The following is an 18,493-nucleotide window of genomic DNA, read 5'->3' as shown; positions in this document are numbered from 1 at the left end:
GTGTCCAACCTGCATCATTCTCGGGACATCTCAACATGCATGAAAGCAATGACATGAGTAAATCCCGTGTCACCTTACACGAGTATTTCCCTGGATATGTGTGTGAAAAGGGCTTAGGTGTGTACCCAGGTTGAAGTATGATATGTTTTTTTTTTTATTTGATTGGAATCATGTTTGCAAGTTAAATCATTCTGCAAACGGTAGGTTTATTATAGTTATTATAATCAACTGTAGGCTTGTTATTCAAATACCTGCCCTCTTCGTTCTTCCTCCAGTCGTTTGGATATTGCCACTTCCTGGTTCTAAAATGTGCTGCATTAATATTTTATTTAATGCGGCAATTCACCCGCCCCCAACACATCCTGTCTCTAACCTGTGATTAAAATACGGTATTTTTAAGTGGTGCTAACTTGCCATAATGAGTGTTAACCCAAAACATTTTTGAGACACTAAAGTAAGATGACGTTTAAATGACATCAAAAAGTATCCGTCCTCGGCGAATTGTGGAGTTTCACTGCACTGTGTAGTCCAGTAGCATTTAGAGTTAATTGTTATGCTAATGACTTTCATTGCTCAAACAATTTTGAGTGACAAGGATAATCACATGCATTGATATTAAACAGAAATAGCTGAAACCTTTGGACAGGCTTTTAAAGGTGCTGAGCTCAACTGCATTTACAAGTCGCCTTTTAATGAATTGGGAGTTAGAGGAACATTTCAGTGTGACTATCACATAAATGGTAATGTAACACACTGTATGATTACAGCAGTCCATGAAGTTAATAGCACAACTTAAATGTATTGTTACAGAGGGACTTATTCAGTCTACTTCACCCCATTATTTTCCTTCTTAATGTCTTATTCCTCTTTCTTCTTGTTCTTCAGACTAAAAGCTCCTTTCACAGAGAAAATATACGCAATAAATCTGCTCAGTGCACATAAGAGCCATGTGTCACCCATTCATGAGCTGTCTGTCATATGTTAAATCCCTGGTTGTTGCAATTCCCTTCAATTCAGTGAGTTTCAAAAAGTTTGAAATATAAATTAGAAGTTTCAGAGCATAAGTTATTCCTCTCTGGCGCCCACACGTTTCCCTCGCTACCAAAATGTTAGCATTAATGAGGCCATCTGTGATAGAAAAGCCACTACTTTAAAGTGAATCACTTAACATTTTGCCTGGTGGAGGAGCGGTTGAAGTGAAGTACATCCAAACGGGCTATCGTTTTACATTTTTATTTATGTAAACCCTTGGGGGCAGCACTATGGGTAGGTGATAAATATCGCCTGCAATATTATCTTAGATTTTAACGATATGCACTTACGCACGTACGGTAATGTGTAAAGCCTGTGGGAATTTTTTTTCCCTTTGTGAGAGTTACAAAAATAGTGACATGATGAATCCAACAAAAATGGAAAAATGTCACAGATCCTGACAGCCTTTGATTTATGATGTCTTCATTTTCACTATTAGAATGAAAAGGAGCCATTCATGTACACTTTCTAGTTTCTTTTTTTTCCATTGTGATGCATCCTGCAACAAAAAGGTAAAAAGTTAAAATAGAGTCGCTCAAATTTTTAGGATGAAAACGGGTAATAAGAGAAGATGCCAACACCAGATTATATGATCATGTCAGTGTTTTAAGTCCTAAAAAATATTTAAAGAATGACTTTCCGTTGTCCTTTCTCATTATTTGCAGTCATTCGCTATGAGAAAGTAATCCTTATAGATCCAAAGCCCTCGTTAAATGCTTGGTAGAATTTGCTTGTGTAGCATTGAACAGGCTTTTTTACACTTGAGAGCTCATGTTCCTTTAGATCTCTGTGTCAGCCTCTGTTCCTGGGTGACCCTCTTGTCTCAGTCTTTAAAATAGAGACTCGAAAGGCGCCCCAATAAATGTAACTGAGCTACCAATGGAGCCCCCCATCATTAATTCCTCTGCTCCAGAGTCTGGGCACACTGACCCACATCTCCTTTTTTACTCCCTCATGGAAAACTTGTTACTAGGTGTCCAATACCATGGATGAGTGATGGCAATGATTACACATCACTAAGACACAAAATCGAAGTAAGATATAAAGCAATGTGGCTCTCAAGGAGGCCATGAAAGGCATTTAAATAACATAAGCGCTAAAAACAGACGCAGTTGTCACACATGGCCTGTTTCGGGTGCATCTGGATCCATAAAATTGGAAAACAAAGCAAATGCCTGTGGATTTATAACATCGTAATAAAGCACACTATGGATTTTGCCACGTTCTTAGTCTTTATGGTGATGGAGGCTCACATGATTCATGTAGCATCTCATTGTGTCTGCTGCATTAAGCTGTCGCCACGAGCAAATCTGAACGTCTAAATGCATGCTGGGAGCTTCAGTAAGTCCAAGATGGTGAGTTTGTTCTATCAGTAATTTAATGGAAATTTTAGCCCCTTCTCTTTCTTGAAGGGTTTTTGAGTGACAACCATTGCTGACAGCATGACTGTGCCTCTTTAGCACAAAGACCCAGCAAAATATATTATGCACATAGCTGAAACGGTAGTTTCGGACTTTATGTGCCTCTGCGCATTTTAAACTGAACTCAGCAAAGTGGGATATTAATTATGACTTTACTACTGCTTTAGAACATTCTGATTTACAAATTTGGTTACGATAGGAATGGAAATATGGTCATAAATTGACCTAACCATTAAATATTTTTCATGCAATCCCATTACACAGTTGGGTAACATGTCCACCTCCTTCCTCACATTTCTTTGACTCTAGGTTCGAATCTCTGCACTAGCTTTCCTTTGTTATATTTCATCCTTACCTGCATGGGCTTTCATTATAGTTCCTAACTCTCCAGCCAAACCCAAGTACAGTGGTACCTCCACTTATGAAATGAATTCTATAAGTAGAGACACGATTTCTATGCAAATGCTCTAGTCTGTTCCAAGCCCCCCAAATTCTGACATTAATCTTTTTTAATTCATAAAAATGCATCAAAACATGTAACAAATACATGTTACAGTTAAATTAGTGCACAATAAACATAAAATCAGAGTTGTGCGTGATGTAAAAAACAAAGAATAGAGAAAAGAATAAAAGTTAGTACACTCATGTAAAGCTGTTGAAACACGAGAGACGAATGAAGAAGACGCTGGGATACACACATACACATATAGTCGAGGTCCCTTTTAGCCAATTAAATACCAGGAGTGATAGGCAATAGCCAAGGGCAGAGCAGCTGCTGTACAGTGGGGAGAACAAGTATTTGATACACTATCAAATACTTGTTCTCCCCACTGTTTGTTACGTTCAGTAAACTTTAGGAACTGAAAGTACCAACCATACAGTATTTTTGCTTTCCGTATCCTAAAATTTCTTTCCTAACAAGAAGCAATATTTTGCCATCGAGTCGTGTCTTAACCTGAAAATTCTGTATGTAGAGACGTTCTTAAGTAGAAGTAACACAGTACAAAGATTTTAAGGACCCACACCCACACATACAGTACATCTTCACTTGTTTGTAGTGAATAAACATTAGGAGCAAGACACACGGGAGGCGACGTCTCTTGCGTTCAATACATTTTCTATGGCATGACCGTGAAGAGGCGAAAATGACCAACCCTCTTGAAGCGAAGTGACACGCAACGTCCGTGCATCTGAAATTTTGTGCACACGCAGACAAGAAAATATGAACTGATTCTATTTCTCTCGCTGTCGCCACACATTACAACTAGAGTTGTTCTGATCATGTTTTTTTGCTCCCGATCCGATCCCGATCGTTTTAGTTTGAGTATCTGCCGATCCCGATATTTCCCGATCCGATTGCTTTTTTTTTTGCTCCCGATTCAATTCCAATCATTCCCCATAATTTTTCCCAATCATATACATTTTGGCAATGCATTAAGAAAAAAATGAATAAAACTCGGATGAATATATACATTCAACATACAGTACATAAGTACTGTTTTTGTTTATTATGACAATAAATCCTCAAGATGGCATTTACATTATTAACATTCTTTCTGTGAGAGGGATCCACGGATAGAAAGACTTGTAATTCTTAAAGGATAAATGTGACTTTGTATATTGTGACTAAATATTGCCATCTAGTGTATTTGTTGAGCTTTCAGTAAATGATACTGCAGCCATTCAACCCAAACGCATGATGGGAAGTGCAACCATGACTGTGCGTAGAGGCACCAATTGATATATCTTCTCTGCGTTGGGAAAGAACATAGGGTGTTAAGAAAATGATCACCTACTACCTTTCTTCCCCACATTGCCTCCCACGTTAATTTTAATTGCTGAGAGAGGGAATCTAAGGCTTTAGCCAATTAAAAAAAGGCTCCAAAGGCTGTCAAAATTCTCTCTACTTATTAAACGCTGCGTTTAGCTCTATATATTGGTAAAACGGCGCCTTTATAGATTGAACGCGACAATGCATGAGTGGGTTGTGCAGCGCATGCGTTAATTATTTAACGTGATTAATTAAGAAAAAATAATTACCGCCGTTGACGCAATAAATTTGATAGCCCTACTTTAAGCCAAAACTACTCTGGATGAGTGTAAGACATTTCGTCTGTAACGTTATATATAATTAGAAAACGATTTAAGTAAAAAAAAAAAAAAAAAAAAAAAAAAAAAAATATATATATATATATATATATATAAAAGGCATGTCCGATATTTTTTTGCCGATTCCGATACTTTGAAAATGACGTGATCGGACCCGATCGATCGGCATCCCGATCTATCGGGACATCTTTAATTACAACCAATCAGCAAGGGATTTATTGATGGACAAATCACCTGCGAAGACACTGGCTAACCTGGAAATTGACATCCACACGCCACACTTTGTCATTATGAAGGAGCTAATCATTTTAGCAGTGTGCGACCAGCAAATACTTTCTGATATATCTCGGCTTGATTTCCAGCACATAAATTAAAAAAAAGCAGCAGTATAGGAAAATGTTGGCGCTCAGAAAAGACCGAAAATTTTGAAATGTCCCCCAAATTCATAGCTAATCAGAATCGAGCGATGACGCACAGGCAAAAGGCGGTGCGTGTTGCTGTTGCGCCGCTGCAGTTGCATCGCGACCCATGTGTTGGTTTTCAGCTCAACGGCGATGACTTTCGCATTTCGCGACCGCTCATCGCCTCCTGTGTGTCTTGCCCCTTACAAGTTTTAATAGTAAACTAGCAACCATGTAACCTAAGGGGATACCAACAGATTGGAACATAACCTCTGTTGCAATAAGCATATTAACCTGGAGTTGTGTAACAGGTACAGGGGTTGGACAAAATAATGGAAACACCTAACATTTTGTCATAATCTTCATTGAGCATAATTGTTAAAGAATGGCATAAAGAACATTCTAATAAAGTTGAGCATCTTGTATGGCCGCCACAATCCCCAGACTTCAACATACCGTATTTTTCGGACCATAAGTCGCACCTGAGTATAAGTCGCACCAGCCATAAAATGCCCAACGAATAGGAAAAAAACATCTATAAGTCGCACTGGAGTATAAGTCGCATTTTTGGAGGAAATTTACTTGATAAAATCCAACACATAGAACAGATATTTCATTTTGAAAGGCAATTTAATGTAAAAATACAATAGAGAACAACATGGCGAATAAGTGTACGGTATGATAATGTTACGATGATAATGTTATGATGCATGAACAATGAAATGCGGATGTACTGTTCTCACCAGAATGCTACGGCTTGGTCCTGGCTATACAGCGAGCTAAACTCCCAAGTGACGATGCTGGACGTCCGTATAATTTGTTGACTTTATTTTGGCCGTCGTTATGACACCATCTTTTGAAGAGTGAAACTCAAAATAGAAATAATATAAATCCATTTCTTCCTCGATACCAAACAGGTTCGCATTAACGTAAATAAATGATAATTAGCTGCTATTACAACAATGACACAAACGGTTAGCATGCGTTCGCTAGCATTAGCACATCGTTCAAACAACCACACAACTGGCTCTAAGTGTCCGATCGCCAGTGGAAAGCACACAACAGCAACAGATACACACAGGCGTTGCCTCTCTAGAGATATTTTACAACATAAACAATGAACGTAGGTTCACAGCCGTGTTTCTGTCTCTCTCGTCCACTCGCTCAGACGCTGCGTAGCTCTCCGTCTTCTTCTGGCCTGTGAGTGCACTTCTTCGCGTAACTAAGTTCGAGTGTGCCCCCACTTGGGCGTGAAAGCGCCACAAGCTAAAAGCATGCATTTCAATACAAAAAGTCAATAATGCAATTGAACACACATTGCCAAAGGCAGAATGTGGCCATAGCTATTAGGTGTTATTCAGATAACTATAGCATAAAGAACATGCTAACAAGTTTACCAAACCATCTGTGTCACTCCAAAAATGTTATGATACGGTGAACCGTATAATATGGATCCAAACACAGATTTTTAAAAAAGCGGGATGGAAAATGAATAAATTAGAAGTATTTATTACAAAAACGAGAACAAAGGGAGCACGTCAAAACACGCGAGAGAAAAATGCAACGCAAAAAGGGCACGAACCGAGTCGGCGAGAGAACTAAGGGGAAGGCAACAATGGCCAGAAAAAGCTGAATCAAATAACAGCAAAGTCTAACAAAAAAATACTAACAGCAATGAGATAACAAAAAGATACAACCGGAACAGGCAAGAGATCTCCAGAGCACGCACACAGCGGTAAGCAAGCAAGTAGAATGTAATAGTCCGACACTTGCAGGTGGTGACAGGCTTCCTTAAATATTGCGCTTTCCTAGTCAAGCACAGGTGTGTCGCATTACCCCGCCAATCTGGCTCAATCAGGTGCTGCATAAAAGAAAGAAGAACTGAGAACACAATCAAACATGACAAAAACACCAAAATAACATGTGAAATGATATCATAATGTGTTAATAATTTCACACATAAGTCGCTCCTGAGTATAAGTCGCACCCCCAGCGAAACTATGAACAAAACTGCGACTCATAGTCTGAAAAATATAGTAATTGAGCATTTATGGTCAGTTTTGGAGATTCAATTAAGACGTCAATTTCCACCGCCATCGTCTTTAAAAGAGTTAGAGGGTATTCTAACTGATGAATGGCTTAATATTCCTTTGAAAACAATTCACAAGTTGTATGAATCAATACCTCGGAGAATTGAGGCTGTAATTGCTGCAAAAGGCGGACCTACACCATATTAATATTAGTATTTGTTGATTTTTTTAAGGTGTTTTCATTATTTTGTCCAACCCCTGTATGTTGTTAATGACTCAAGGCTGGTAAGGTTTTAAGGACGAATTATATCGCTATGATTGGCGTTAACAGAGTTTTTGAGTTTCAACGCATTTCCCACTTGACTTTATGCATAAATAACCAGAAGTTAACTCATTGACTGCCATTGATGTGGATGGATGTGCAATCAAATTTGACTAATTGAAACTTGTTGCTGTCAATGGCACTAAAATCTAATTATTCACTGCCAGCCCTTCCAGTTAAAATGGGTTGGGTGTGTATCACTGTGAATGGCAGAAAATGAATACAACATGCCAAATTACACCTAAAAATGCTATGTCTACTATGTTCCAACAAGTTGTGAGTGAACTTTGATGAGCTTGACTCAACCTAAATTTGACTTTGTTATTTTGAACCTCACCAAAGTGATGCAGTGGTGAAAAATATTTCAGTTTAATTTTTTTCTTTGGGGGAAAGCAATGCGGTTACCACTGTGCATGGTGGGGATGCACCCTTGCAGTTAGATCATTTAAAAAACTGAAAACTTTTGATGAAAAAAAGTTTGTTTTTGTGATCATCCTCTGAAACCCCCCACTCATTGCAAGATATGGTGTCATTAGTCTTCAAACATTGAAAGCATTGATGTACAGCTGTTGATTTTGTGGACATTTTCCAACTCAAATACACTTATTCAGAAATGGTGCCAATTAGAGATCAGAGATTGGAACAACTTTTGTTGTTTGGGCGTTTTAAATTCCTATCCATTCAAACCAGCTGTGAACGTGTGTACCTTGGACATTTGATAAGCATCTACAAGCACAGGTCTTCCATTCCGAGGAGGCTTCCTGTCTCCTCGGAACCACAAGCGACACAGCAACACATTAACTCTCCATTAAGCATCCGAGTGGCTTTATGTATCTCTTCTCCATCATACAATGTCTGCGTATCATCATTTGCAGGGAAGACACAATTTGGATGTCTAAGGAGATACTGTCTGGTCAATTTTGTAGGAAGAAAATGGTCTACCATTACTTACTCTATGTGCTAGCACTCAATCGAAACAAAATAGGCAGAGGTTCTTTAGCTGGCTTGAATTTCCATGTGTGCATTAGCAAGAAGTTAAAAGTTTTAAACTTTTTTCAGCTTGCAAACGATGTTAGCCTTAGGTGCTTCAAAGAGCCCAATGAGACAAACTTTTGAGGAAATCAATTTTCTTAGTTTACTATCCAAGTTCAGGTAAAATTTGATGATGTTCGATTTTCCCTAGGTCTGTGTGAGCAATGAATGTATTTTAAAGGCTACAACTGACAGCTAATTTGACACCCTGATAAGATCTCCCGTGACCAACGATGCACATCAGTAGTTTGCTGAGAGTTAATTGTCACAATTGAATGTAATTCTGGACTTTTGCAAAGGAAATAGCACAGCAATTGGCTGATCACAGTGCAATACACAATCAGTTGTGACAGTGTCGGACACTTTCTTGCAGGCGCTCTGTGGGAGTCAGTCTTATACTAAAGATGTTTTTTTTTTTTTTTTTTTTTTTTGCATGTTGAAAATGTAATTAATTATACTTATTATGTCTCTCCTGCTCCACTAAGAAGAGGGAGTGTGGAACGTCTGTGACGATGCACGTAACACCCTGCTTCGCTTGCATTCATAAGTGAAGTAGGGTGTGCTTAAAGGGAACCACAGATAGAAAGACTTGTTCTTGTTCTTAAAAGATAAACGTTATTATGAGTTAAAATAATTTGATATTAAAACCCCTCTTGATGTTTTCGTTTTCTGCAATTTGCAAAATTGGTTTAACTAGTAGGTCACCATTGTATTAGACGTCAGAGGGCGGTGACGTCGCTGGGTTACGCTGCCGGGTTTCCGGAGTATGACTGTAGCGACATAAACATGTCATCTGTTCGGCCCTTTAAATTTGAACCCGAGAGGAACATAATGAGCATGACAGCACTTTCTGTATTTCACAAAACGAGCAGCAAAAGCTAATTGAACAGGACAGACGGGATGAGACGAGATGAGAGTAGGACAAAACCTGTGTTCTGCCAAAATGTGCTACACCAGTGAAACGTGCTATAAGAGGGGAATTTGACACCCAAAGTGCTACCGTGCGCTTTCAGCTTGTTTTGTTTAGATGCATAACAGACAGAACATACTAAACTGCCTTAATAACACTTAAACTTAGTAATATCAAGTAAGGGTGGTTTAAATACGCTATGTGACTAATGTGGTCAACAGATCAACATTCTGCTTTAAAGCAAAAAAAAAAAACACAATGCTTGAAAGTAAGCGAGGAAAACACATGCAAAAAGTGTTTTGAGGCAATGAAAAGATAATAAAAGTCTAAATGAAAACACAAATAGTAAGTACTTGCCGCTTTTAACTGATGTGCGCATGTTTTGGACGTCTCGCTGCATAGAAGGAATTGCATAACACCGGTAGTGTTCGTCTACAGGGTGACCCAAAAAAAAGTTTACACTCAGTTGACCGCTTGTTTAAAAGCCATTGAAACATATCTAAATAGGTTGTCATGCTTAAGTGATTCTTTAAGGTCACTCAATGCAGCTGGTAATCTCTCGTCTCTACAATTCCTGTGCTCCTGCTGAAAATGAAGAAAACTTTAGCTGTACCTGAATTGCTGCGTGCCAGTCTGACACCTACTGAGATTGCAGCAAATCTGAGAATATCCAGATGTGCAGTCTACAAAGTTAAAAAGAAGCTGAAAGATACTGGAACAGCCTCACGAAAACCTGGGTCTGGAAGTGCCGATCTGTGCGGACCAAAAAGTTGATTGACAAGGTGATATGTGGCCACCCCAGAGTCCAGATCTCAATCCCCTGGATTATAGCATATGGGCAACTGTGGAGGACAGTGCCTGTAAGAAGCCACAAACTTCTGTGGCAGCCTTGGAGAGGTCCATTGTTAGATCTCGGGAAAAGATGACAGCATCCTACATAAAGAAGACCTGTCAAGCGTTCCGCAGGCGCCTGGAGGCTGTTGTGACACTTAAGGGAGGACACATTGAAAAATAGAGTGTACCGTACATGTTCTTTACAATAATGTATAATTTGTGATTAAATTCTAATTCTAAGATGAATAAACATGGCATTTAATTTGTGTTATGGCAGTGTAAACTTTTTTTTGGGTCACCCTGTAGTGACAGTGACAAACTACGTTATCATCTTAAGCGTACATTGCGCGCAATCACATGGCGCCCTCTGTAGGTCAAAACAAGTAGTAAATATTATCGATTTTTAAATCAGTGGCAATATTTATTAGGGTTGGGAATCTCTGGCATGAAGCCGATTCGATATGTATCTAGATACACAGGTTACGATTTGATTAAAAAAAATGATACATTCTTAAGGCCGAGCGATTCGATACAGTTTAAGAACGATACGGTTCGATCCAGAGTGAAAACGATACGATAGTAAACATTTGTTGTGTGTGTTCGTACAGTATTTTAAACATATATAAAAAAAAGATTAAAAATCAAATTAAACAACAAAATTTCATACCAATGTTATGTTTTATTTTTTTATGAAAAAAAATAAAGCTTACTATATGACCGTCACTTTGTTGGATGGGATTGATAATAAAATAAAACTAAAGTGACAGACAACAATAAAATGCAGTAATTTAATTAATGTATTTCCTGGTGTTTTGAACCCAATAGGTAAGTAATTTAAGCGCAAACTTTCAACGTAAACATCTTACAAGCAAAAAATATTAATTATACGCAGCAGCTCTAGAAAAAAAGAATTAAACCTGCTAGTGTTATCATAAATAAATAATAAGTTATGCTTTACCACTGGCATAACTGGGGGAATAAAAACATGGCATTTTAGACAGACAGGTCTATAATCATTACTTTAACCTTATACACAGCAAAGTCATTCACTTATGCCTGTGCTTCCACATTTTTTATTCCTCATCACTGTCTATATCTTTTTTGAAGGGCAGATTTTTCTTGAGGAAGATCAACTGATCCACATGTTTATGTTTAAGTAGACTGCGTTTCGTGGAAGTCGCCCTTTCCACCATTATAGTGGGTTATTTTTTGTTTTCCTGAGTGCGTTGAAACTCAATCGCTGCACGTCGCTGGCGTGGTGCGCAAACTGTCCATTGTTTTAGCATGTTGCTTCATTGCCACTACTTGTTTCGTTTTGGGCTGTGAAGAAAACGCTACAGAGCGTGCGTTACAGTGGTTTTGTTAGCTCTCGCGTTGATATGACACGCCGGTGACGATCGGGTAATGACGGCGACTACTAGTGGTTCTGCCGAAATGAATGGGAAGTTGAGGCAACCACGACGGCGGTCACAATCTAAGTGTGCTGTGTGGTGAATGACTCAAGCGCAACATGTGAGGTAAAAGCTGAATTGTTATCATATTAAGCAATGCATTGAACTAGGCATTAGAACCCGATTCTTGTGCTCGCGATAGCCGAATTGTATCTCTACTATCGGTTCATTGAATATTTAATGGCTAATTACTGTCGAATGGTAACTTTACTATCGATACAGCTGTATCTCTCACCTGTAAAACTGGATATCCGGTCGTATCGGTTTATCGTTCTCACGCTTAATATTTATGTGTTTCTAATAACATATTCTAGTAAAAGAGAACAACTGTGGCTTATTACAGCCGACAAGTCTTTAAGTCCGAGGTTCCCTTTAAAGCGAACCGAGACCCACGATTTTTAAGCGGACCAGAGTTCGTTTGATTGGTCCGTACTAGAGTTCGGATGCGCGTTCACAGTTACAAAACGAAGCGGACTATCTGAGAAAAAAAGAAGTCCGTTCAGTGTTTCCCCTAGGATTTTTTGAAGCTGTGGTGGTGGGCTGCATCGGAGTCGGACAGCCTCACCATGTCGTGCCACAGCGAATTTTTTTTCCTTCATTTTTTCCCCCAAGAAGAACCATAACAAAGATATATTTGAAATATTTCATTAGCCAGGCTAATGTTGTACCTCTCAGCTACAGTACATGTATGTAAAATGCGTAGCTGATTACAGCTACGTTACCCGATGTACTAATGCGACTTTTTTTCTCGTGGCAATAGTACGACTTACATCTCGTAGTGACTCAGGGTTGGCAACCCAAACTGTTGAAAGAGCCATATTTGACCCCCAAAAAAACACAAAAAAAACTGATACAGTATGTCTGGAGCCACAAAAAATTAAAAGCCTTTTACAAGCCTTATAATTATCGATACTAGCTATATTAGCCTACTATAGAAATACGTAATTAGCCTTCATGATTAAATGTTTGTTTTCCCTGCAGTGGATCCTATAGAGAATGACGCACCACGTGACTACTCTGTTGTACTATGCCACCACAAGTTTAACTTCATTACAATATTAATGAATTGAAAGAATGTTTGTGTCATGTTTGTCCTCCTAGAAATCCTATTAAAACAAAAAAATATATTTCCCTCCCCCATCTTTTTCCATTTAAAAAAAAAAAAAAGCTCCGAAGCATCGCTAAAGAGCCGCATGCGGCCCGAGAGCCGCGGGTTGCAGACCACCGTCGTAGTCCTCCTTTTTCCTTTTATTTGACCCTCATAAGTACTACATTACCACAACAATAACAGTCCTTCTGTCAACTGACCCATTTAGAGCACTGGGGGAATTCTAATAGCCGTGTAAAGAGTTTTACTTGATTCGGTGAGAAGGTGAATAGTTTTTTCCCCGTTGTTCGTAAACTAAATTTCCACACAAAGGCACGTCGAGGTACCATTAACTTAGCAAGGAGAGGTATGAGAGTCATTTTTCGAGTGTCCCAGAGCTCGCGAAATTTGGGTGGGGGGGCGCATTTATCAAAGTTTCGTCAGCCGTAATTGTCTGAAGTTGGCGCGCCGGTGTTGTGCCGAAAAATAGCCACTCCACGTGAAATGTCCCCCCTGACGGGAGCGCCCACACGTCACTCGTACAAACAGCCTTTTCTTACCAATCGATGGACACAGAAACGACGTTCTTGTACCGTGAATATGTATCATTTTACTCTGCTTGAACTGATAAATCGTTTACTGTGACCAACGCTCTGAAAATAGAGCAAGGCTTTATTTTGGGCCCCGCCTCTCCGCAGTCTCTCAGCGCAAGTTAGTCAAAGTTTGCTTTAGACGGCCGTCCACCGCTCACTTTCGCCGAAAAGTCCGATCCAAATTATTGTAATGCCCCGGATATGGGCAAGAAGGAGAGAAGTCTGTATTTGCTTACCCACTTTATTGTGGTAACAATAATAAAGAAAAACAATAACAAAATAACAGCGGGCTGCTACAACATGCGACCGCTATCTCTCGCTATCTCGCTCGTTCTCCCATTCTTCCTACTCGTTCCCCTTGCGTCTCTTAAGGGGGGGCCTGCATAGTTACGAACATTAGGCTACAATACACAATGAATAGGTGTCCGCTGAACTCCTCCCACTCGGCTGCCGCTAGTTTGAAGCGGCCTTAAAAATTTTTTTTTATTTAAATAAATAAATAAAATACATCTCATTTGCCAGGCGTGGCGGCTTTCATTTTAGTGTGGCGGTGCGCCACAATCTGTTGAATATGGGGGAATCCCTGCCGTTCTCTCTTTGAAAAAGACCAAACAGTGCGAGTGTGAAAACACCCTAAGGATGGGTTAATACATTTTTCCTTTCTTGATCATAGGGGTTAGGGAGAAAGCCCAACACGAATATTGGAAATCTGTGAGTAATTGTTGACATCCAGAAAAATGTTCATTATTGCCTAATAACTATTTTGATATTGGAGTTCAGTTTAGTCCTAATTGACCTCAAGTTGTTCTCGTTTAGAGTGACGACTCATATAGAGTACGGATTTGTTTATATTTGCTCTTTTGAACGTTTTATTACTCTGTTCAAGTTGTCTATGGCCCAGTTCTGCCTGAAGAGAAACACACGTAGTATGATGATGCTAACACCACACTTCACCGTAGCTATAGTACTGTTTTGGTCATGATTTGTGTTCGGTTTATGCCAAATACACCTTTTGGCTAAAAGTTCAACCTTGACTTAATTGGAGCATAACCAAACCTAGCCAAGATATGTGTTCCATTATTCCGAATGGTATGGTTTAATTCCAGAACATCATAATTCGAGTCAACCACAGTCATGGTTTTTATTGTTATCTAACTTAGTGTGTATGTTGAATAGGTTTCTCAGGTTTATTGAAAGTCTACATTAAGCTGTATGATGTGAAGGATTTAAATGAAATGAAAATTGTTGGACAGATATCAACTCAAACTGAAGATTAAAAAAAGTGTTTTGCATTTTAAGCACATTGTGCTTCAAGTGTGACTGTGACTCTTTTTAGGACTTTGAAGCTAAATGAGGCTGTTTTTTTTTCTTGCTGGTTCTTGAATGCAGCATGTTTGAAGTGTGAGCCAAGTGACAGCATTTCACTTTGAATAGTTTGCTGTCTCAAAATCAATCTGCGCGTCTTTGATGTTGGAAATAGCACACTTTGTGCCCTCAAAACCAAATATTTTAAAATAGTTAAAATATAGTTGACATTTTTTGGGATGATTCAGTCAGGTCATTTATATATATGTATAAGAGTGTGTGACAGTTCACTTTTATTTCCTGAGGATACGTCAGAACGTGACTATTATGTGTACTACTTGACACTTGAAACTCTCTTTTTTTCAATTACTGTAACTACCTTGAAAAACAAGTCACAACACATATTAAACATTGATCACAAGTGATAAGCATATGGCAATTGGCAGCTTGCAACTTGTGCAAAAAGCAATCTACACTCACCCACTTTTTTTCACTCGTAAAATGCATAAGCAGATGGACTCAAGCGTACACACTAGTCTGAGATACAAATTAAAGTTGTTTCCCACTATTGGCTTGGTGAGAATTGACTTGGTGAGAATTGCCTTAAGACTTAAGCATTATACCGAACTTTGGGGTCACTCTCACGTCAAGGTCTGCAGTAAATACGTAAATATTTGTTTTCTACATACTAAATGGGTAAGCCTTTACAATTAGGTCCCTTAATTAACATTAGTTAATAAATTTTTAGACAATAACTACAGTGTAAGTAACACTACAATAATTTATACAATCCCTTATCTAAGATAAATTAATATATTATTAACATTAGTAATGCATAACCAGACAGTTACAAAACTAATGGTTTAGTACCATTTTAAAAATGTATATAATCCAATACCTAACATTGATTCACATATACATTAGTGAATTAATACACAGTTATTAATGTATACTGGTCCGAGTAAGTGAATATATTCTTCCAAATCGGGAAACTCTGCTCTGTGAGTCATTAGGTGCTGCGAACCTATCTTTAAGTACGGTGTTATTGTACGTTAGTTACCTAATAGTATTCTTAAAATATGCGTACAGGTACCTCATAAGTATTTCTTAACCATAGTTAATTACTACTGAATAGTGTTAGGACTTTTAGTCTAACATGTAGCAAATGTGTCCCTTAACTAAGAAATTATAAATGCTTAAGTGCCCCCCCTTAACCATAATTAACTATTACTGAATGCTTTTTGGACCCTTATCGTAAAGTAGACCACATGTAACCCTTTTGTAGCAGATAAACTAAAACCAATTATAGTTCAAATGAGTTAAGTTGAAGCAATAACAAGCAAAGACTTGTACATATTTTATTGAAAAAAATTAAAAATTATTTGAGGTGGCATCTTAACTTCAACAATTACATGCAAAAAAAAAAATGCACTTTGGCACTTACTATTAGTTAATGCATTAACTAGTGTTAATTTATATATATTAATTAATGTTAGATATGAGATGATATGAATTATTATAATGTTATTTAAACATTAGTTATTGTCTAAAAATGCATAAACTAATGATAATTAAAGGACCCTTATTGTATTTGCGCCATAAAGAGACAAATACATTTCCTGGTCTGATTAGAGCTGGTTATTAGTTCTCATCAATGCTGTTCACAATTTTACATCATTAAAACACGATAGCACTGAACAATATATTAACAGTAGGCTGCGTTATTATTGCAATGCTCAGACAGCGACTGGACTCACCAGAGGAAAGTAGCCACAGCACATCAACAGGTCTTAGGAATAAAAAAAAAAAAAAAAAAAAAAAAAAAAAAAAATCAACCTTATGAATTTTGTCAAAACTTTAAAAATTGCTGAATTCAATTGTATAATTATATAAATTACCGAGCTCAAATTCAAATTAAATTCACCTTCTAAGGTTACAGTGCACTTTCAGGTTCAACTTTAGACCAAAAGCCCAAATATCGGGAACTTTTTGTAAATCGTTTTTGTGCATGGTTTGCATTAACATGATGTGAGGTGAGATTGAACCTCTGCAGAGAATAGTCACTCAAGTACCTTTATGTTGACAAGGGCAGGATACTCCCATTAATCCAGACATAAAATCCATTTCCAAATCTTAGGAGTGTGATAGTTCGCAGAGGAGTGACGCCTCTGCTCTAGTCGGCCTCATTACATTTCATTTTCCATTTTATCTGTCCTGCAGTGGACCATTTAGCCAGCATGTACAGTTAACTGATCAGCTAATCTGCCTGTGATTTATGTGGCAGGCAAAGTGAAGACTTAACTGAGCCTTGGAACGCATTGATTACTGACATGGTTAATTGGCTAAAGCCGCCGCTACATCAAGATGAGCTTATTGGAAATGTCAAATCAACTCGGCCATTTGCATTCATGATAGATGGTGACTATTCTGGCTTGTGCACCTCGCTGCACAAACTGCCATGTGTAGCCATGGAGAAAAGCACTGAAACACACACACGCATTCACACACACACGATAATTGCGAGGGTTATGCTGATGTGTTAGAACAGAAGAGAGTTTACACTTACTTAGATGTGTGATGTTAGCGAGACATAGGAAAAGTTAGAAAATTGTGTCTCAGAACAATGTAAGGTGTCAAAGAATGAAGAGGTCTGATTGAAGCAGATGTCCGAGACTTATAGAACACATAAAAACTGGTAAAAAAAAAAAGGTGCGTTCATTGCAGAAAATGCACCGAGAAAAAGAGAACTAAGGAAAGAAGTGTCTTGAAGATTACTAATACCTCAGAATTAAAATTAGACTGTGACAAAACCCTTTCATTTTTATGTAAAGCCATTTAATTATGAAACGAGACTACTGAAATCAAGGAAATTTGAAACTCAGCTTTCCGTCTGTGTGGGGTCATCGTGTTTCCTCTGTGGTTACTTGGGGTTTCTTCAGGTGCAGCAAGTATTTTCTGCATTCCCAATACATAGATGTTAGGTCATACAAAGACTCACTGTAGATTAGACACTAGGTAAGCGCTCACCACATACAAGTTTGATCATATGACTGCTAAATAAAGCAGCAGGATGAATTCTGAAGTGGTTTTGGATTTTGTTTTTTTTTTTACTAATAGCTAGAGCTGGGAATCTTTGGGCACCTAACGATTCGATTACGATTCAGAGGCTCCGATTCGATTATAAAACGATTATTGATGCACCCCACTCCTTTTTTTTTTTTTTTTAATTTGTTTTGTACATTAGTTCCAAAATTGTTCAAAAATCCTCTCAGGCTAAACCAAACTATTTCAGTATCAAGTTAACATATAGCAGTAAACAAATATACAAAAATAACAGTAAATAAAAAACTCCAGTCCCCATTCTATATCAGCAGCTTTAAACTACTTTCAATTAATTTAATGTTGTGAATCAACCGTTAAAGTTGTTAAAATTGCTCCTGTTATTCCATAATTTCTCTTTTGTCTACTTTCAACATGTAAAAGTTTTTAAACTATTTTAAAGATAGATTCAAGTCAATATTTTGCCGATTTAGGAGTATTTTAGATAAAAAGTTAATTAGGTTCGCTTGGAAGGTTCGCAACAACAGCCTTGCAGGGAAGTGTACTGCTTTAAGATGGCGGCCGTTACTAACGCCCGCATCTAGTTTTTTGTAGATGTGCTGGTAACGATACCGAAGCTATAATGCATCTAGTACTATATAAATGATATCTACCGTAACATAATGTGGCTTGTAGCAGCTTTTCGGCAGCAGTCAGGTATGTTGTTGTTGTTTTTTTTTTTTTATCTCGTGGCATGAGTTGAGCTAGAGCCGTGAGTTGAGCATTGGCGTTACCCGAGGGGCCGGGTAATGAGAAGCATGATGTTTAGCTACTCTCGCTCCGTCCCTAATTGCGTACCGAAGACCGCGCGGCGCACTGAGTGTGTCTTACTTCTGCATTACTTGGCATATTTCAATAATCGGAATT

The 18,493-nt window shown here is 38.2% G+C and overlaps 1 protein-coding gene across 2 annotated transcripts in view; it reads left to right on the top strand.

Moving 5' to 3' along the window:
* The window catches only part of gfra4b (GDNF family receptor alpha 4b), a 68,831-nt gene that overhangs the window by 25,881 nt on the left and 24,457 nt on the right, over nt 1-18,493 (top strand). Inside the window, exon 1 of one of the 2 annotated variants that reach the window (XM_057851232.1) lies at nt 12,053-13,933. The exons of the other annotated variant lie outside the window; for it this stretch is intronic. The gene's annotated coding sequence lies outside the window, so the exon portion shown is untranslated. Of the gene's footprint in view, nt 1-12,052; nt 13,934-18,493 lie in introns of those variants that run through there. 2 annotated transcript variants of the gene reach the window in all.

Source organism: Corythoichthys intestinalis, chromosome 11, assembly GCF_030265065.1.
Source record: "Corythoichthys intestinalis isolate RoL2023-P3 chromosome 11, ASM3026506v1, whole genome shotgun sequence".
Classification (NCBI taxonomy): Eukaryota; Metazoa; Chordata; class Actinopteri; order Syngnathiformes; family Syngnathidae; genus Corythoichthys; species Corythoichthys intestinalis.
Note: the sequence above shows the minus strand (reverse complement) of the source record. Positions and strands in the feature narration are given on the sequence as shown.